The sequence below is a fragment of the Ambystoma mexicanum genome, chromosome 10 (genome assembly GCF_040938575.1).
Source record: "Ambystoma mexicanum isolate Mex_15411 chromosome 10, UKY_AmexF1_1, whole genome shotgun sequence".
Classification (NCBI taxonomy): domain Eukaryota; kingdom Metazoa; phylum Chordata; class Amphibia; order Caudata; family Ambystomatidae; genus Ambystoma; species Ambystoma mexicanum.
This window is the reverse complement of record NC_090932.1, coordinates 985,116,912-985,139,656: the sequence shown is the minus strand read 5'-3', so window position 1 is coordinate 985,139,656 and position 22,745 is coordinate 985,116,912. Positions and strand designations below refer to the sequence as shown.

Below are 22,745 nucleotides of genomic sequence, written 5' to 3'. Positions count from 1 at the left end.
CATTAAGTGTGCCCTAATAGCGTCACTGTGGTGAATCTTGCATCTAGATTGTGTTCCATAGTAGCATCACTGTGTTAAAGTTTGAATTTAGAAAGTGTGCCCAACAACATTGAGTGTGCCCTAATAGCTTCACTGTGGTGAATCTTGCATCTAGATTGTGTGCCCTAATAGCGTCACTGTGTTAAAGTTTGAATTGAGGAAGTGTGCCCAACAACATTGAGTGTGCCCTAATAGCGTCACTGTGGTGAATCTTGCTTCTAGATTGTCTGCCCTAATAGCATCACTGTGTTAAAATTTGAATTTAGAAAGTGTGCCCAACAACATTGAGTCACTGTGGTGAATCCTGCACCTAGACTGTGCCATAATAGCGTCACTGTGTTAAAGTTTGAATTTAGAAAGTGTGCCCAACAAAATTGAATGTGCCCTAATAGCATCACTGTGTTAAATTTTGAATTTAGAAAGTGTGCGCAACAACATTGAATGTGCCCTAATAGCGTCACTGTGATGAATCTCACATCTAGACTGTGTGTCCCAATAGCGTCACTGTGTTAAAATGTGAATTTAGAAAGTGTGCCCAACAACATTGAGTGTGCCCTAATATCGTCACTGTGGCGAATCTTGCATCTAGACTGCGTGCCCTAATAGCGTCACTGTGGTGAATCTTGCATCTAGATTGTGTGCCCAACAACATTGAGTGTGCCCTAACAGCGTCAACTGTGTTAAAGTATGAATTTTTAAAGTGTGCCCAAAAACATTGAGTGTGCCCTAATAGTGTCACTGTGTTAAAGTTTGAATTTAGAATGTGTGCCCAACAACATTGAGTGTGCCCTAATAGCGTCCCTGTGATGAATCTCGCATCTAGACTATGTGCCCTATTAGCGTCACTGTGTTAAAATTTGAATTTAGAAACTGTACCCAACAACTTTGAATGTGCGCTAATTGCGTCACTGTGATGAATCTTGCATCTAGACTGTATGCCCTAATAGTGTCACTGTGTTAAAATTTGAATTTAGAAAGTGTGCCTAACAACATTGAGTGTGCCCTTATAGCGTCACTGTGGTGAATCTTGCATCTAGACTGTGTTTGCTATATGTATGTCACCATGTGCGTCCCCACTGTCCTGCTCACGTCCCTGGTCTCAGGCGCTTATACTCATAGCCACCATATCACACCACTACGCCTACTCTACTATACACCATCATTCAACCAGAACACAGCTATACCCCTGTTAATTCGGCCTAGCTGTTCACATACGAAAACGACTCCATGATCAGCTCATCACCCTAATAAAATACAGTTTGCTGAAGCACATTCCGGCTAGCTTAGGCATTCCTCAGGCCTAAAGCAGCCAGAACCCAGTCTGAGTGTCCACCCACCAGACTGAACACATCCAACTGGTTTCCTCAGCACCACACCTATCGCTCAGAAGCAGCTATCATCCAACAACTACACCAGCTGCACACATATCCGGTGCACCCACGCACCATACTACACTCTCTCTCTCTACTGACTTGAACTACGGTTCCCGAGGGCGCTCAACCTACCAGCGCTTTGAGATCATACCAATGATACATAAGGCGCTATATAAATGCCAAGTAACATAACATAACATCTGGATCTGTTTTGTATCGTCAACCATACAGCCTGGTGATGGTACAAGGAAGTAGGTCCGAAGAAGCTAAATGTCTCCAGAGCTCTGGTTCTCTGTAGTCGATACTACTGTAACAGTCTCTTCATCGGTCTGCCTCTTTCCTCCCTTTGCCCTCTTCAACTAATCCAGAATAGGGCCTCAAGACTTACCTTGGCCTAAAGCCCAGGGGCTGCATATCTTCCCTAAAATCTCTAAACTGGCACTCAATGTCTGCAAGGATCAAATTCAAGATCCTCTGCATCATCCACAAGGCTTTCTGGGGCATGTGACCCCGCTGCATGTAAACTTTCTCTCCCTAAATACCTCCCTGCTAGACTCCTTCGGTCCTCTAGCTTCAACTCTCTTCAGATCAGGCGTTTCTCCAAGCAGAGAGCAGTGGGTAGATAGCTTTTTTCAGCAGAAGCCTCCCTCTGGACCGCCCCCTCTCAGACTTGAGCCGGTTCTCCTTAAGCTCTGGAAACATCTCAAGACCAACCTTTTCTCCTCCTCTGTCCCTCCCTCTCCCTTGCTAATGTCCCCATGCCACTGTGACTGGTGCCCTGCCTATTATGTGTCTTACAGTGGACACACCCTGCTCTCCCAATCCACCTCAGCACCCTTAAACAGAACTTGCCCTCAGGCACCCTCCCTGACTAGCCTAATCTGTTCCTCCCCCTCCTTGCACTAGCTGACCGTTACCCCTAGTTTTCACCTGGCACTTGCTCTCCTGGGCTACCCTCTGCACTTGCCCAGCCCCTGGGGCCCCGCCTTCCTGCACTTCTCCACCCCTCTTCCATTATCCCAGTCCCTCCGCCCTGACCAGCCCCCTCCCCCTGCACTTATTGTTACTCCACTTCAAGTGTCCGAATTCCAAAAACCTAGTAGGACCATTTATTGTGTTTGATTTATCCTCTGTCCCCTCCCCCTGTTTTGTCTTGGGGAGCCTTGAAATACTTGTGTATAGGTGCCTTACAAATGTCAAATAAATAAATAAATAAGTCAGGGAATGCAAAGAGAGTACTGGTAGCAAATGTAATGATCTTGTCAATAAGACAGAAAACAAAGTTGAGGAGACCAAAGAAAATGCTGGCACAGTAATCCTGTTTAGAGAAGACAAGAGTAGTTAAGAGATTCTTGCCAGTGTTGAAAAGAAAGAGGTGCCCGATTTTCCTAATATTTAGAAGGATGAGGTGAACTGCTCTTCCAGTTTTGGAGATGAAAGGAGAAAAGGTATTGCAGAGGTTTCTAGAATGTAAACATTAATTTCCTTTGGCATGTCATCTGTTAGAGTGGAATACAACGTCCTAATTAATTTAGAAAAGAGATATGTGAAAGTAATATAAATCCAATTACATGTCTTAAAGTAAATCTTCAGTTTCTTATCTCCAAGAACTTAATTCTTCCTATGCCTATTGAAGCTAATATGAGTCCTCTGTCTATGCTGTAATATGTGTACCTATTTCAGATGTCTACTGACCTGAGTCCTGCATCTAAGACTACTCACTTGTTTTCTTTGTAGTGGACTGTTAAAGCTGCCCTTGAAATGCCAGTTGTTTATTATTTTGATGCAAGTAAGTCTGAAGAGCATAAGGTGTCCAGGGAGGATAGCTCAGTGGCAACATGCCTTGGAAACAAGACAACAGGAAGCAACAAAGGTTCGATCCCGGGTCAGCACTTTGAAACCTATGGGTATTATAGATAAACCTATGCGACAACAAAAACATATTCTGTAACATTATTTAGTCGTAGGACTAATGTCTAAACGATGGTCTTTGCCGACTGGCTTGCCGACACGTGCGACCATCGTTTAGAACGAAACAGATTGTCACTGGGGATCATACCCCGTTATTACTACATGGACATTAGTCCTACGAATTGGTTACATCTAATTTTGGCCCGGATTTGAAAAAGGCTCAGCAGAGCCGAAACATGTTTTCGCATATGGGCTCAACGTTTGATGCTTAACAAAGGAATAAGATATCAAATATATTTATATATCCTGATGGCGCCGAGTCCTGTATTCTTTTCGACTATATACTGTTTTTGTTGACGGTTAGGCTTTTATTACCGTCCACATACAGTTGACCCGCGACATCCCGGATCGTATCTTTGATGGCTACAAAAAAGTTTCACATAAGATTCAACAGCTGTGCACTACCAATGTAAGGGATTGGAAGGTGTCGCCCAGCAGAGCAACTTTTTCTAAAGCCACAAATTTTGGAGATATTCTGTAACAGCGCCTCGATGCACCCGGGCTGTGTGTGCGCTTTGAAAATGCAAAATAAATAATGAGACTGGAAGTGAGTACCCATGCATATTTTGATTGCTGCTGGGCAGCAAGTCAAGCTTTAGGTTGTCATCAAATTAAGGGGGAGGCAAGGCCAGGGTTTCTGGATCCCTTAATTGCCTTAGTTTTGAGGATGCCCCAAAGGCGTCTGTGCCCCAGAACCCAACATTCTGTAAAATGGTTCTGCTGGGACCCATCATTGCATTTGAGAAATTGGCCCCCGTGATAAAAAATCTCTAAATTAATGCAAATTCCTAAATTGATATCTTGGACGGAGGACCTGAAAAGTGACAAGCAACACCAATTGGCTTTGACAAGACGTATTTTTCGTTTCCCTGTGTCTGAAAGGGTCTCTTGGACGCAGCTTTTCGGAACGGTGGAGTTCTGCATGGATACGCTTTGGGACGCTGCTCACCATGAAAGCGCGGAGACATATGAATCCAGGTGTGCAACGCGGCTGAAGCCCTGACATTTCCGTTCGCCCTAGGGGAGAGGGGCGTCGCTTCTCTGCTGTGCTTGCTTTGAGAAGCGCCGACAATGGACCAGTCCTTCCTGTGCCCAGTGATGTCAAGCAGAGGAAAGCTTGTGTGAGCATAACACTGCAGGGAGAGCTTGACTGTTTCGATGTGTTCGTCCTATTTGGTGTATAGAAAGCCGCGTATGTAAAACCAACGTGTTTAAAGTATCTCAGAGAAGACTCATTCTATGCACAGCATGGCCAGACTGAGAAGAAAATACGTACGCCCATAGGCGTAGGACATGGGGAGACAGGGGCGATATATCCCCTCACAATTTTAAGTAGGGGGGTGCAATATGATGTATCCCCGTCCCCCACACTCTGAGCAAGGGGTGAAGAAAGGCTGTTAATTATTCCAACTGCAAAGCAGTGCTGTTTTTTTTTTTTAAAGAAATGTCTTTTTGTTTTCCCATGTCTTCAATATACAAACCGAAACCGCTTTCATGAACTTGCAGTGCGTTGTAAGGCCATTGTCCTGCCAGAGTGAGGGAGGGAGAGGGGAGGGGGCGAGTAGCCACAGCTGGATGCTGTCACACCCCCTTCCAACTTCATGTGTGAGAATGGAGCAATTTGCAGTTATCTTTTTAAAGATAGCAAAACAATTTGATCGTTAAGCCCAACAAGTTGCAATCTACTCTGTATGATTAATCGAAAACACGTACTGTTATACCAATAGAATTGCTGCAAATGGTTAAAATCAAAGGAATGCCCTTGTAATAAAATCTTACTGTGCAAAATAAGAAACACTAGATGACAGTTTCTATTTTTGAGCAGTTGAGCAGAAAATACATGTTCTTTCTTCTCCAACTAGGAAAACTATTGAATAATTATCTGCTAATGGGATATTATAGAAAGAATTTGGACCCCATTACAAGTTTGACAGCTCACAACCCCGGGGCACGATTCACCACACTGGCCAGCAATGCACAACACTGTACATACAACCCACTGTACACCCTCACTTATCTGAACTTTTACCAACCAACTGCCCTGCAGACATGCAAATAACCCCAAGTCTACTCTGCACTCACTACAGCCCCACACTGCATGAACATACATGGGTCTGCACACACTGGCTCCAGCTATGTACTCACACAATCCCTGCAGTGCATGCATGCACACAACCGCAACACTCCTCAGCACTCACTACCTCCAGCACTGTTCCGAACTAACATCACACCTGTACTGCATGCACACAACCCCCATCAACACGCTGCAAACAGTGCCTCTGACACGTCAATGCACACAACCCATCCCCACACTGCATGTAGGCACACAGCCCCAACACTGCTCAGCACTCACTACCTCCAGCACTGTTCCGCAATAACATCACACCTGTACTGCATGCACACAAGCCCCATCAACGCTCTGCACACAGTGCCTATGGCACCTCAATACACACTGACCATCCCCACACTGCATGCAGGCACACAACCCTAACATTGCTCTGCACACAATGGGCCATATTCTCAAAAGGAAAAACATAATCAAAATCAAGATGCACCAGAAACAGATGGGCCACATTACAAAATGAGAACAGAATAGGTGCAAAGGATGTGCACAGTGGGAGGAAAGCATGCAGACACCTCAAAATAAGCATTCACAAGGGGAGTGACGACAGAAAGTGAGCAAAGATGCATCAGAATCCTGATTCACAAAACCAAACTACCGAGTTTTCTCACAAAAATGCCCATCAACATTTGCCCCTTTCAAAAGTGGAGCAAGTGGCCCAAAATATGTGCAACCGACCTGCCCAAACACAGAAGCACACAGGTCATAACAGTCACAGCCAAAAACACAATATAAAGACACAGCACAGAGAGAAAGTTACAGATGCACAAAGTGGCCGATCCAGTGGGCATCATGCTGATGAGGAGGAGGAGAATGAGAAGGCAAAGGATCGGCAGGAGGAGGATAAGTCTATTCCAAAAGACTGATGTTGGGGTAAGCCAGATATACCACTTTCCACCCCACCTTATACTGGAGATGGTGAGTCAGTGGGAAGGGGGCCATAACACACCCATAATGCTGGGCTATGCCAAAACTCTACTTGTGGATTTGCTGACAGCCTTGCATTTCTTCACAAGGGACACTCTCCAGAGGACCGTGGCAACACCTTGGGGATCACTCAGTCCTTGCAGCCAAGGGCAATACACACATTCCTGCAAGTTATCTTCACATCAAAACGACAGCACACCACAATGTTCAATGATGTGTGCACAAGGGCTACCATTGTGAGGGTTTTCTTTGACAAAGTGGGTTTCCTAGGGGTGTGTGGAGCCATCGACTGCACATATGTGACCCTAATACCGCCAGCAGATACAGAACACACATAAGGGAAAAACGAAAATAGCATTCCATTAATGTACAGATGGATTGTGGTGCTGCAAACATAAACACAATATGTCAATGCCAACTATCCTGGGTCATGACAGCTACATCTACCACACTCCTCCTGGATTGCTGTCAGCTCCGCCTGCCTAGCCCATGCCCCTCTCGGCTCACCTGGAATTCCATCTCAACAGCCTGCCTGTAACACGCAATGTCTCTTGACACACCCTTGAGTCCCACACTCAGAGGGCGCCAGATGGACATGAGCTAACACAGCAATTTGGGGTTTTGCTGCATTTCCTCCTTCTTAGTGGAGCATGGGGATGCACATGACCTGTTTGTGCATGCTTCCTTCCCTGGATGTCTGGATACTGACCCTTGCTGTGGTGATCCATTGGTGTGGTAGATGGGGCAGTAGACACCTCTTCCTCTGGTGGTAGGGTTGATGCTCCTGCTGCTGCATTGCTCTGCATAGCCACATCACCCTGGGTCTCTGTTGGATACTCCATCAGCAGCCCTGCCTCATTATCCCCTCCTAGGGCTGGCATGTCTGAGTCCACGTCACTATCTGCGTCCTGCCCCGCAGCATCTATGGTGGAATTGAGAATGTGTGAACATCTTGGAACCACATGATATGTACACATAGTACTCAAATTGAGGAGAATATGTCATGACGTGATCAGTGGGCATTCTTGCACACCTCATGTACTAGTGGTGCCCTATCACACATCTTGAGATTGTTGTCCACGTGGCAGGTGATGTGTCTGGGGTTTCACATTAGCAGCATGATGGACAAGTGCGCATGTCTCGGAGAATGGCTATGTATTCCAACCTTTCGGGAGTAGGGAGAACACACGTGCCTACTGAGGATGTCCATGTCATGCCAAATACTAGCATGCCCAGGTTACATTCCAAATCCTCTGCGCCCTTTTTGTTGATGGCACACATATGCACGACAGCCCACTGGTGTTGTGTTACTCACCTGATGTCGGAGCAGCAGTATCTGGTCCACTGATGTGCTTCACTACTAAGGTCTCCAGCATGCCTGCTACTTGCTCCTCCATAGGTATGAGGGTGATGTTGCTTGATGGCCCTCTCCTAGCAGTGCACGCATGAACATGAAGGTGCACACGTTTTTCCTTTATGCATCTCCTCATGTTGTCCCCTGCTTCTTACATTCTTTGGGGGTTCACACTATTACTACAAGGCCATTTACTTTGTCTGTGTGCTCGTGCAACAGGGCATTTCTAACAGAAAGGCTGGATCCCTGTCCATGTCGACTGTGGAATGCATCTTCGGGGTCTTCCATGACACAACAGTTCTTTTCGGTATCCTTCCTTCCAGCTTTTTAGCTAAATGCCATTTCCAGACAGTGTGCAATTGCAGATTGCTTTGCAGGTCTCCACTATTATTCTCTGTTGTTTTATGCAGGGTTCTGGTTTTTGTGTATTTTTGTTGTTGGTTGCACCCTTTTTTGACGCTTCTGACACGATACACACTTTTATAACACATCTGATACAACACTCTTTTATGCTGCATTTTATGCAATGCACTCTTTTTTTATGGCACATCTGGAAAATGCACCACTTTTATGGACACTTTTATGATGCGCCTAAATTTGCTCCACTCCTGTGCTATTATTTGTGCTGCTGTTCGTGCTTGACTGTGCCAAGTGTATTTTTTTTCTTCGAATATGTGCAGCACAGTGAGATGTGCAATGTCAGAGGTGCATCTTTTCACCATTGCACATATTGCGATGCACATGTTTTTGAGTATCTTGCCCAATGCATCCAGCAATGCACACACACACACACCCTCCACACTGAAGTGCCAATACACACACAGCATGTTTTGCATTACACTGTACAAACACATATTACCTTCTACACCACACACATTGTCCTTCATACTGCTTTGTTATGCACACACATACTAAACCGAGCACTGCACACACATACTGCCCAAGCATCGCACATACACACATCATTCCAAGAATGTTTTCTGTGACAATTTACTAGATGCAAAAGGCAATTGTTTAAGAATTGAAACTTTACTTGTTCAGCCCACCAGCAAGGCACTACAAGAGTTTTCTTGTTTTCTTGAATTTCCTAGGTGCCGTCACTTCTAACCAGGGAGATCCCCTTTTCATGAGGCTGGGGAGGTGAAGCCACTAACCAATAGTCCCACTAGGGGTGGTTTAGTGTTGGAGGACCTAATGAGGAGGAACTCCGCTACTGGGCATAAGGATAACCACCTGGGTGATAGATGGCACAACACCCAAACCCAAATCTACCCGAAACCTCTAGCACCGTTTTGCACCTCCCCCCTCTCACCGACACAGCCATATGCTATTGTAATATCAGGTCAGTTTCACCAACTGTGATGAAGAAGATCGTCCAAGATGTAAAATGTAACATCATGTAATTTACATCAACTGAGATGAAGTAGATCATCTGAAAAGCCAAGGTTTACCCAAATGCAAGAAATGCGAAGAGGTGGCACAAAAGAGCCATGAAGTGTGGCTCATGGAATGAGAGAAAACGTTCTAGTGCTCTGTGGGGGAGTGGTCACCAAAACAGCATAAAAACTGATGAATGACTGAGTAACAAAGAGAACCATCCTGGATGCCGGTCAGCCAGGAAGGAATGCAGCAAGGGAGACAGTCCAGTCTGGGAAAATCAAAGGTGTAGCGTAGAGCACTCCACAGAAGCCAAAAGCAGCCATTCGCTGGAGACAAGAAGCAGGCGGCAAGAATCCTTTGTCCGGTGGTGTGGAACTGGTCTGGAATGTGGCTGAAGGCTGAGAAGTGGAGGCGCGATCTTCAGAAAGTAGACCACGCTGTCCTGCAATGTAACCTACACTGCCGATTGTCGAGCGGGAACGAAGAACGTGGAGGAGGAGCAAAAGAGACAAGGAAGGCCCGTGCAATGCTCCCGAATGAAAAAGGATCACAGGAAGCACTGGCAGAGTCTACAGAAGTCAGCAAAGGTAACGGGTATAACACAGGAACAGGAAGAGTCATACAGCTTGAGAGTAAATACAAGTTAATTGGAAATACTGAATGTGAGTTAACTGAACTTGATGATACAAGTAATCTTCCTTGTGGCAGTACTTGGCAGGAGAGAGAACCAAGTGGGCCTGGCAAAGTGGGGAGGAAAGTAAGGGTTTGGAACCCAAGCAAGATATGGATATGGGACCTGAAGCAAAACCAAGCAAATATCAGAGGTAATCGCGCTCAAGATTGTGGCAGAGATAAGTCCGCTGGCTGCCAGGGAAGGGTCTGGGACCCTGTCCACAATAGCAGTGTGGGCGAAGTGCTCACTGCCACCAGAAAATAGTCTGAGCCCTGTCCACAATCACATTGGGGAAGAAGATCCCACTGGACGCATCGGCTAAGGGTCTGGGATCCTGTCCATCACATGCAGTGGGGAAGAAGAGCCCACTGGCTAACAGGGAAGGGTCTGGGAAATGGTCCATCACAACCAGTGGCGAAGAGGAAATCACTGGTGATATGAGAAGGGTCTGGAGCCCCAAGTGTCGAACGGAAAATCATATTATACCTTCTTGATCGTATGTATATATATTGGCCTAGGCCAAGTCGCTCTGCGAGGAAATCCGCGTTGCAAGGTCCTGACCTTAGATCTGTGTGAGCTGCCATTTTAGGTTCATCCGCCATTTTAGATTCTTATTCTACAGTCACCCTGTGTTCTAAGATGGTGGACAATGTCGTTTTTGAGCGTAACATGGCCGTCTTGACCTCTGTGTACAAGTTAATGTCGAAACTGCCCGCAGGCCAAATGTTAGGGTCATGTACTGAGACCTTGTCCTTTGTTGACCTCTGTATAGAGGGTTACCTGTGCCATCGATACTAATCCATGAACATGTACCGTGTACAATACTGTTTGAGCATCTTATGTGAACACTTGTTTAACTATATTGTAAAAAAATATGTGCAAAGGCTCAACCTGAAATCCGAAGACACACTGTTGCTATTGTAACTTGTTGGCAAATGTATTAAGGATAACTCCTAAATGTATGGATGCATAAATTAGGAACAAACTCGGCACAAACCCTAGATCCGAGATTCATTAACCTGAAAGTGGGTTGGACATCATGTTTTGGAGTGTATAAAAGGTGCGACTATTCTGATGTACAGTCCCACTCACTGAGCACACTGAACAGAGCTGTTTTTTGCTGTGCTGTACTGAGGGCCTGATAGCTATCTGTTGCTTTGTCCTTTGAAACTGTTCAGTTGTAGAATAAAGATCTGTGTATCTTTTGAACCCGCGTTTGGTGTATTTCCTTTTGGGGTACTCAGCCTCGATATATTTCTCTTTGCTTTCACAGATGGCGCCCGAATAGGGACCCTCAAGATTGATGCCAGCTCATTGAAGGTTGACGCGGCTATAGGACGGGATCGGACGGTCTCAAAAGGGGCCCCTTTCCTGAATGAGATGAGACACCTCAGCAGCGCTGCATGGCCCGATCCCTGGACGGTGAGCACGCGGTCCGAGTCGGCATCTTGACCAGGGTCCACTTATCGAGGCGGGCAGATTTGACGAAATCACCAAATACGAGGTAAAATTTGTTAGAAAAACTTTGAAATCCGATCGGACCTCCGTAGGCTTCATCAGGTGAGTCATGACCCGATTCTTAAGTATCCTGATAATTTGTGTTGGCGCATTACACTTGCAAGTGCAATTACTGACCAGGTAACACCAGTATTCTGATATGCCTGGGAAAATGTCTGCCTGCTTCAGGGCATAATTCCGCAAGGACAGACAATCTTTGGAATTTAGCCATCCGGCACCACAGGAGGGGTCCCCGGCTTGTACTATGTACTGTAAGCCTGGCATTGGTAGTATAGTGTTTAATGATATTTGGCACAGACAAACTAGACATGCTTCCGAACTTCAGTGGCAAATCAATGGTAGTTTTGAAATCTCTCGTATTGAGTATTTAGAATCTATATTATTAAAGAAAAAGGCTAGACCTGCAGCATTTGATGTATTACAGAATTGGAAGAAAGAAGCTTTACAGCAGCTTAAAAGTAGAGAAAAATATGCGCGCCGTCATAAGACGAACGCCGAAAAAGCGTTGTTATATGACCAAGATAAACAGTCTGAGTCAGCTAGGAATATGGATAGGGCTTTCTCACTTGGTATCCAGAAAATCTATCCTTCTAAAGACTTTCATGTTTCCGATGAACTTATCGATAAATTGTTAAATGAACGAAGGCCTGGTGCCACTGTGCCACCTCTGTGCTTTTCTCTTCCTGCTGTTATTCCTCCTCCCACTCCTCCTGCTGCTCCAATCGTTCCTCCTGCTGTTCCTCCTCTTCCAGTTGTTGGTCTTCCTTTTGTCGCTGCTCCTCCACCTGCTCTTTCACCTATACCTGTTGCACCAGTAATAACACCTCCGTTGAATTTACCTATTCTCCCTCCTCCAAGTGGTTCTATGCCGCTTGTAGTAGATCAGGGAGCGGGATCAAGGGTTGTCACTCGCAATACTGTACCACCGGAGAAGAAAAGTGAGTTGGTTGCATGGGCTAAGAATTGTATGGAGAGGGATGATCAAGCTAGTGTTTTTGCCATACTTTCTAATATGGACAATTTTCCTGAGAAAAATGTTTTTATTGAGGGATTAGTGATTCATTTGTGTGTAATGTGGGACAGATTAAACGATACAGATCCCTCACAAGGGTTGAGGGATCTGAACACCTTAGCTTTCTCTAGAGACACTGCAGAGAGAGTACAAGAGCATGTTGAGAGGGTATTTGAGTATAGAAATGAGTTGGAAAGGTTACAGAATGAGGATAAAGATGGACATAGTTTGGACATTATGCATGTGCAGAAACGGTTCCTTCCTTGTCGTAAATCGATATCTGAGGAAATGTGAATCTACACGAAAGACGTGATTAGATGGATCTCAGACACATCGATGACTCCTATCGAAGTATATGACACATATAGTCAGTATACGCCAGAAATGCAGAGGTAAACGATACAGGTCATGGTAGAATACGTACAGGATGAGTGTGTAAAAAAAAAGATTTGTTGTCCCGCAGAGTTATTGAGTATTTACAAGAGAGTGTTTTCATTTGACACTTCTTCGGCTGCTTTAGCGCTCGATTTAGCCCTGTTGCTTAGTCAGCGTTCGGTGTTGCCTATTTCTCAGTTGCCTATGAGAGAGGTTCCTCCGACATTCTTAACAAAAGTTGAGATCCCTGCTAATGTTGCAGCGGGTATAGTTGCTCAGGAAATCACTGCACACTATGTGTCACATTTCGTTCACGTCCCGTTCTCAAGACAGAAAGTGAACACCATTAGACAATCTATTCAAGACATTAGGAAAAATCCGACAGGGTTCTATAAAGAAATAGAGTCTGTTTTGCAATTCTCAGTATTCACTTTAAGTGATATTGACCTGTTATTTCCCGTACTCCTGCCTGTAGATTTGTGGAAACAGGTTAGAACTATAGACGATGTAGCATGGTTAGGAGATACATGGGCTAATATAATCAGACTCGATGGAGAAAGGCCAGCTGGCGAAAGACCACCTCAGGTGATACAAACTTTGCCTGACAGAATCGTTGCAAAATTGAAAACTATAATTCCTGAAAAGAGAATTATTTGTGACAAGCTTACTGCCTCTGTCCAAGAGAAGTCTGAGGGTGTTACCAAGTTCTTTAATCGTTTCGAACAGGTATTCTCAGATTTCAGTGGACTAGATTTGGGTACAGAGTCCAGGAAAAGATTATTTGTAGACAAATTTGTACATGGATTGCTGCCTTACATCCAGTTGCAAATCATGTCTTCTGAGAGCGCTTGGCAAGCAAAGTCTCAATCAGAAGTACCGCACATGGCTCAGTACTATGAAAATTGTGTTAATAATGAAAAGGAAAGAGTCGAAAAGAGAAAAGGTGATTTGAAGACAAAAGTATTGTTACAGCAAATTGTCAGAGGCCCTAGAGGGGGTAATTCACATATTAGAGATCAGTATGTTCCACAAGGAAGTGTGCCCTTGGGTCCTGTAAAGATTAACCAGTGTGCCTATTGTAGGCAAGAGGGTCATTGGCGTGCACAATGCCCGATCCTCTTAAAGAGGTCAAATAACGCATTTGGGAATATGGGTAGATGATCCAGAGGTCGCCCGGGTGTAGGCGGCCCTGGTAGAGGTCAGTTTGCACAAGATTCACAGCAACCTTTTTCACAGGATAATCAGGCACCAAGTGTGGATACTAGAAACATTTTTGACCATCCTTCTGCCGCTTACCTCTCTGAAGAACTTCCTTTTGAGAACATTCTGTTTCGCTAGGATTGCCCGAAGCAGGGTTTGGAACCGATGCCTATTCCCGTTAATCAGAATGGTCCCTACGTTGAAATGTTAGTGGGAAATAGGAAACATCTATTTTTGATAGATACAGGGGCACAGAAGTGTTCCATTGATCATGCTCGGGTTCCAAACATTCCACTGTCAAGGCAAACCAATGTTTCTGTAGGGTTTTCTGGCACACCAGTTGTCTGTCCAGTTTCTTCGCCGGTACCTATTTCTTTGGGTCCCTTTATGGACCACTGTCCATTCCTTTTGACTTTGAATTGTGGAGAGAATTTGCTGGGGTTGAATCTTTTGAAGGAATTAAATGCCTTAAAATTGAGCCTGTTAAAATTGTCTTGAAACATGGAGTGAAGCTGCCACATATTCCACAGTATAAGATCTCGATCAATGGTGAGCAAGCTTTGAAATGAATCGTCTCCGATTTTGTGCATCGAGGAGTGAATGAGGAAATTGCAGGTAGTTTGTGCAATAGTCCGATTTTGCCGTGTACAAAAAAGGCGATAATGCAATTCCTTTTTGTTTCATAATTGGTTTGCGTGCTATCAATAAGATTGTCGCTCAACAGTTTCCAATTGTGCCTTATTTGACGATGATATTGACTATGATTCCGGCTTCAGCTACTTACTTTAGTGTTGTGGATCTAAAGAATGCTTTCTTTAGAATTCCTATACACAAGGACAGTAGATATGTGTTTGCGTTCATCTTAGGGGGACGCTCCTTCTCATTTAACTGTGCACCACAAGGTTACACAGAAAGTCTTAGCATCTACAGTAGGGCTTTGAAAGAGCAGCTCGATACCCTTGATTTGCCCTCTACTTGTACTCTGCTTCAATATGTTGATGACTTGCTTTTAGCTGCCGACTCAGAAAGCGCTTGTAAGGAGGGCACTGTGTTGTTAGTTATTCACATGGCTAAACACGGACATAAACCTTCCGTAAAAAAAAATGCAATATTGTTGCCAGGAGGTCGCCTATCTAGGCTATCTCCTGTCAAAGGAGGGAAGAAGATTGATGCCTGAATGGATAAAACTAATTTCTAACTGTCCCAAATACACAGAAAGAAGTTAGAGCCTTGATAGGAATGGCTTCTTACTGTAGGCAGTGGATCCCCAACTTTTCGTTAATGATTAAGCCGATGTTGGCTCTGACGAAGAAGTGCATTTCTTCGTCATTGCCGTGGAACATGGATCACCAGCGTGCATTTGATTTTCTCAAGACTGCATAGTGCTCGGCACCGGTTTTGGGCACACCAAATTATGAAAGGGCCTTTGTGTTGTTTTTGCATGGATGTGATGGATGTGCTTTGCTGTATTAACACAGGAACATGGAGGGAGGAATAGGCCATGCGGTTACTTTTCCTCCGCCCTCGATCCTGTAGCATGCGCTTTGCCAAGATGTTTGCGAGCTGTCGCTGCTGCTGCTGCGTCTGTAAATCAGAGTGAGGGAATGGTCCTAGGCCATGCTTTAACCCTAATGGTACCTCACTCTGTAGATGTTCTACTGAACAGAACTCAGACACAACACCTCACTTCCGCACGGTTGACGAGATATGAATTGATCTTGTTTGCACCACACATACAAATTAAGAGGGGTTGTGTTCTTAATCCGGCTGAACTTTTACCTTTCCGGCAAGGTACTGCTTGCAGTGACGAAGAGTCATATGACTGCCTTTACAGTACCAAACAAGAGACAAAGGGTAGAATTGATCTAAAAGATACTCCTCTGAACAGTCCACAAGGGGAGCTGTTTTGCAATGGCTCCTGCTTCAAACTTCTGTATGTTACATCCACAGCTGCTTATGCAATCACTACCATGAGCACGTTCGTGGAAACCAAGAGAATCACGCATAACTCCGCGCACGCTGCAGAGATTATAGCTTTGACCCGAGGTTGCAAACTTTCCGAAGGGCTTACTGTGAATATATACACTGATAGTCAGTATGCCTTTGGGGTGGTTCACAACTTTGGGAGACTTTGGTCAGAAAGAGGGTTCTTAACTTCACATGGTACAAAGATCCAGCATGGCTCCCTGATAGTACGGCTACTCTCAGCGCTTCCACTCCCTACTCAGCTGGCTATTGTAAAATGTGCAGCGCATCAAAAGATTGTAGATGATGTAGGAAAAGGGAACGCTTTTGCTGATCAGATAGCTAAACAGACTGCCACTGATCTCTCTTCAGACATGTATACTTTGAGGGAAGCCACAAATGCCTGTACTATGGATGAGGGTATTGATTCTGTAAGAGATATCCAAGCCGATGCTACATTAGAAGAGTCTTAGAAGTGGGCTGAGGGCTTGGGGAAACTTGATGATGATGGGTGTTGGGTGGACAGAGTTGAAGGGGAATGGCTGCTTCCCGACCCATACATTATGATGATGGTTGTTATGGCTCATGGTCCCACACATATATGTGCAAGCAAAATCACAAAAATGTTGACAAAGTATGGGCAAACGACAAAATCTCTAAGGTAGCTGAACACTTTGTTCAAGTCTGCATGATCTGTTTACAGCATAATGTGGGAAAGGGAACATCAACTCCGGGGGAAGTTTTGGTCAACCTTCTGTCCCTTTTGAGGTTATACACTTTGATTTTATTGAAATGGAACGATGTAACAACCGGAAGTACGTGCTAGTTGTCATCTGTGCTTTCAGCAAATGGGTCGACTCTTTTCCTGTTAAAGACGCTACAGCCATGACTACTGAAAAGACTATCTTAAAAGAATACTTCCCAAGGTTCGGGCTACCAAGAGTCATCTGGTCGGACATTGGTCCACATTTTATCGCTGCTGTAATTCTGCAGATATGCACGGATATTACAGATCGATAAACGGTTCCATTTGGCCAGACACGCTCAGAGTGCCGGACTAGTGGAAAGACACAACAGCATCATCAAAAACAAGCTTGTTAAGACGTGTGCCGGCAAAAAACTAAAATGGCCGGACGCCTTACCAATCGTGTTGTTAATGCGTACAACCCCTCAAACTAAGACTGGGCTCTCTCCCTTTGAGGTGGTAATGGGGAGGCCTGCTAATATCTGGAACCTTCCAAAATGTTGTTCCTTGAGAAATGTTAAAAATGTACTTCTTTCAGATTACTGTAGCCAGTTGACTAAAAACTTGTATTTGATTTATCACCAGGTGCGAGAGGCTTTACCAGTATGATACGAAGGCCCCGGTCACAGCATACGACCTGGGGAGTGGGTCCTCACAAAATCCTTTGAGCGATCATCTTGCCTTGCACCTCGGTGGCGGGGGCCCTTCCAGGTCCTACTGGTCACACAGATGGCGGTGCAAGTGTCAGGGCGGAAAAATTGGATCCACGCGACACACATCAAAAAAATTCCACACCCAGTGCCATACGATACAGAAGAAGCAGAACCCCCACCAGTATCGCAACCAACGATCCCAAAGCAGTAACTAGCATTGAAAGTGTGTCAGGGATTCTCCCTGATCCTGTGAGGTCTGGGGAAACAGCCATTCCACCCCCACACTCTCCAACCATTTTGTTTTCAGAGGCGATCCCCAATTGTGCCTCTAACCTTACTTCTGTTCACTCGCCGCTTCCAGTGGGAAGTGATGACACATTGTTCACGGATCAATCAGTACCAGGGATCAAAAGGTACGATCTGCGTCCAAGGAAATAGACTTACGGCACGGTTCGGCTGTGCGCTCGGAGAAAAAGAAAGTCATCAAGGGCTTGCTTTTGGCCCAATCAATTGTTTGAAAAAGAGGATTCTGTTGGCTAGGGTTTGTGGAAGGACTAAGAAGACGCTCGGCCTGGAGGTTGCCAGCTAAAAACATTGGTGTTTTTTGTTTGAAGACTACAATGCCTGCAACCGCTTCCGCTCGTATGGAAAAGAGAAAAGACTGTGTGACCAGTTATGGAAATGAACACTTAGCTATGTGGGCCCCAAAAACATACTGCTGTTTTGTGATAATGTTAATTGGTTTTATAATAGTCATTGTTTTAGGCTTCTGGTATCTGGAAGAGGTACATCCGCTTGAGAATTTGTTGCCGACTGAAAATGTACCTACTGTTTCTACTCCATTTGTGCATCTGCACACTCTATCTCCTAGGGACTCTCAGCACAGACAGAGATATCATTACAACACATTATAACTTATCATGAATGCTACACATGCCATATTTAATAAGTCCAACTGTTGGGTCTGTTCACATTTACCGCAACACGGGGATAAGGGGCTAGGTTGGTATATTCATCCTTTACCTTTGACAACTGCATGCTATGCTTCTCTTAGAGCACTATTCTTTGGTCGCTGAAACGATAGCATCTGAGGGAACTTTGATGGGACTAATTTGAATCAGTTTGAAAAACGTGTTCTGACTCCCCTGGGATGCTCACTCTTTGCAAAAAGGAATAAGGTTAATGCTATTAGGCCTTCTGATAGACTGTCTCGTCCTTTTCAATCCTTGATTTCTTTTAAAATGGCTCCTATAGGCAATATGGATGCCACGCCTCCTTCCTACACTGTTAACCATAGCCCCGAGTCAGTTTCTTTCTGCATACAGAGGAATGGTACACAGTCAATGGGTGATTTTAAAGGTTGCGCCAACGTTGCGAATTTGACTGGGGAAGACAGACCTTTGTATGTAGGCAAACCTGTCTACTTTGTTTGCAGTAATGTAGCATTTCCATGGTTACCCAGGGATTGGCAGGGAACTTGTTATTTAGCGCTTGGTTCTGGGACTTCTTGCTATCTTGGGGTTGGAAGGTACTTTTGGTCTTGCTGATCATTTTGGGAATTCTGTTGTTCCTTTGTTGTTGTATACAATGTCTTCCTGGTATATGTTTGATGCTACTGGGATGTTGCGCACAGGCGATGGGTACATTAGGATGTAAGGTATACGCCCCAGACAAGAACTCCAATGAATATGTGTTGAAAGAAATTCTAGTAACTCATCTAATGGCAATAGATATCTCCGATGGTGATTCCGAGTGTATGGACGTTGAGACGTGGAGTTATTTGTAAAGTGATTAGAAGTAGTTTAGCGCTTGGCTTAGGCCAAAAGGAGGGTTTGTCGAACGGAAAATCATATTATACCCTCTTGATCGTATGTATATATATTGGCCTAGGCCAAGTTGCTTTGCGAGGAAATCCGCGTTGCAAGGTCCTGACCTTAGATCTGTGTAAGCCGACATTTTAGGTGCATCCGCCATTTTAGATTCTTATTCTAAAGTCACCCTGTGTTCTAAGATGGTGGACAATATCGTTTTTGAATGTAACATGGCCGTCTTGACCTCTGTCTACAAGTTAATGTCTAACCTGCCCGCAGGCCAAATGTTAGGGTCATGTACTGAGACCTTGTCCTTCATTGGCCTTTGTATAGAGGATTATCTGTGCCATCAATACTAATCCATGAACATGTATCGTGTACAATACTGTTTGAGCATCTTATGTAAACACTTGTTTAACTATATTGTATACAGATATGTGCAAAGGCTCAACGTGAAATCCGAAGACACACTGTTGCTATTGTAACTTGTTGGCAAATGTATTAAGGATAACTCCTAAATGTATGGATGCATAAATTAGGCACGAACTCGGCACGAAACCTAGATCCGAGATTCATTAACCTGCAAGTGGGCTGGACATCATGTTTTGGAGTGTATAAAAGGTGCGACTATTTTGATGTACAGTCCCACTCACTGAGCACACCGAACAGGGCTGGTTTTCGCTGTGTTGTACTGAGGGCCTGATAGTTATCTGTTGCTTTGTCCTTTGAAACTGTTCAGTTGTAGAATAAAGATCTGTGTATTTTTTGGATCTGCGTTTGGTGTATTTCCTTTTGGGGTACTCAGCCTCGATATATTGCTCTTTGCTTTCACACAAGAAGGAGACATTAAAGCAGAGAGGGAATCTTCCTCACTATAGTGGGAAAGATAAATCCACTACAAGAAATGGATCTGGGATTATAATAACATTTGGGGCAGTGTTAGATGCAAGTTACCAAGGCAAAGCGAGTATCAATCTGAAAGCACTGAATATCAAGTATTACCAGGAGAAGGGAGTCATTCTCCTGGTAACAAAGTTGAAGTAAAGAGATGTCAGGGGAAGGGAGTTATTCCACCTGGCTTTGTGTGTGAAGAGCTTTTTTCTGGTCCTGAAATCGAAGTCAAGTTGGTGATATGAGGGTAAGGGAGACATTCCCTGTGACCTTGTTGTCATTGTATAAAGACAAACCAGGGGAAGAGACATTCCCGCTGGTTCTATTGGAACTTGTACATAATCACATCAGGAGAAGGGAGCCATTCTCATCAAGAGAACATTGTGTACAGACTGTTTTGTAACCTGCAAATCAGGGGAAGGGATTCATTTGCCCTGGTGTTTTTAAGGAACATTTTGGTTAAGCAACAATCCAGAAGCAGGAGCAACTCTCCTTAAGGAAGAAACATGTGTGTAACTGTACTCAATAATTTTAGAGTGTGAAGGATAGAAGTAGGTTTTTGGCACATAACAGTGGTTTAAACTTTGGCTGACATTTTGACAGACCGTTTTAGTATACATTTCAAGGCAGGGAAACCTCTCTTAGAAGGTAGGTATAGTGAGGACCTCTTTTCCATTTTCCCAAACAAACGTCTATAACCAAATCATGCCATGTTTGTGTCAGTCTACTTCTTCGACAGCCTTACATTACACATGGCCTCAGCACTGTACTGAATGCAAACACACCACCCGTTCATTGCAATGTGCGCACACACACACATACACCCACATACCTACACACACACATACACATCGGTAGCCCTTACAGAGTATGTCATTGCAGTGCTAACTAGGCATACTGAAGTCTGGGTTTACTGTGCTGCTGGTTGTGACAGTGCCTTATTTTACAGTGATTACAACTAATTTAATGTGGATTTACTGCGCTAGCTTTACATATTTGAATCTGCCATATCATGTGATAATTTGGCATATTTGTAGAACCATTCTTTGCTAAGTGGGCATAAGTAAAGCTGTCATTGCTGTCCAAATTGGGTGCAATGGAACCACGAACTGCTATGCTAACCAGGCATAGTATATCCACAATCTTCTTTTCTAACCAGGCATAATGGAATCGAACACTGCCAGCTAATTGGGCATCCTGGAAACTGAAACTTCAATGCTAATTGTGCATAGTGTCATGGATGGGCCTGGGCATTGAATGATAATAGTTCAAGAACCTGGTGCAATGATGCCAAAACCTAGTAAAGGTATGAATACTCAGAATATTGATTAAAAAAAAAACCTTGACATGGTGAGTGCCCAGTCTTTTGCCGGCATTTCCTGTTATTGGGTAACAATATATGGTACTTGGTGTGAGTACCAGAGAACATAATCCAAATAGCTGACAACTTGTTGTAATTTATGGGCTTATGATTAAAATTGCTTGTAATTAGCATGCATTGCTAGAGTTATGAAGTCAAAGCCCAAAACATGCACATAGATCAGCAGAAACTATAGGCTTTGTCAGTGCATGTTGTAAGTGGAGTCTAACGGGTAATGGCAGACATGCTAATAGACAAATAAGAAATTGGATTTGGAGACTTGTTTGTGGTCATAATCTACATATATATGTCCCACTCCCTCTTTCAGAGGCTCCTCCACCATGATAATCTTCTTTTACCACCACTCTCACTCTAATCTGTTTTTATTTTTCAGGGGAAAGCGCGAACGCAGTCCCCCACTACCACAAATAATGCAGTCGAGTATCCCGCATTTAGGGACATCGCAGGGGTCAGCAAATCCGATGTGCAATGGATGAGCCTCACCCTGGGAGCTCTGCCTTACTGATCACAGATGCTCCCCTGCCAGGTAGTATATCTCACTCTAATCTGTGAACAACTCTCCTCCTGCCCCTTCTCTTCTTTCGCTCTCCCCCTACTCCTACCTTCCAATCACTTCCATTCCACTCTTCCACCAACCAGTTAAAAGCTTCAAAATGATGGTTAAATGTCCATGCACGTACATTGAATATGTCCTCCTCTCTGCCCAATAACCTTATCAAGCGTCCACGCGTACTCTCTGATCTCAGAATTGGTAGATACCTATTGAAGGATGTTTCCCACAGAAAGAGCACACGTGGATAAGCTACTGCAGAGGATCTTAAGTGTTCCAGATTCTTCCTTTAAGGCGGAGAGAAGCTTTAATATCGATGACTGAACACCTAGCTAAGTTCAATATGTCTCAGAAAAGGCTGAATCCTGTTGTCGTGTGCAATATACCCTAACTATCATGGATCCGGGAAAATACAAACAACAGCAAAATAATGTTTAATTTATTCTGGTCTACGCCATAAATCTTGACTTTCATAAACACATCTGCTTGATTATCAAAGAATTTGAAAAAAAACTGGCCCTTTTTACTCTGTGTCAGTGGCTCTAAAGATAGATGGTGAAGGAGAGGAGACAGCAGTCAAGTAAGGGAGACGGGGCAAATCGGTCAAGATGGAATTACATTTTTATTCTATTTGTCATATTGTATGTGTTTTATATACTTGCATTGCCGACTTACATTTGTTCAGACCTTTGTAAATAAATCAGTTTGTGGTAAGTAGTATAGTGTATGAAAATAAAATACACAGCAGATTTTGTGGTTTAAGTTATTGCTTTTGGACAGGTGAGATGGTTCATCAATTACCCAA

General features: G+C 44.2%; 1 non-coding gene across 1 annotated transcript; it reads right to left on the bottom strand.

Moving 5' to 3' along the window:
* Window positions 1–21,760: 21,760 nt before the first annotated feature.
* Window positions 21,761–21,923, bottom strand: LOC138496207 (U1 spliceosomal RNA). Its single transcript, XR_011277746.1, has one exon. It is a non-coding gene; the product is annotated as a U1 spliceosomal RNA (small nuclear RNA).
* Between the last annotated feature and the right edge of the window lie 822 nt (window positions 21,924–22,745).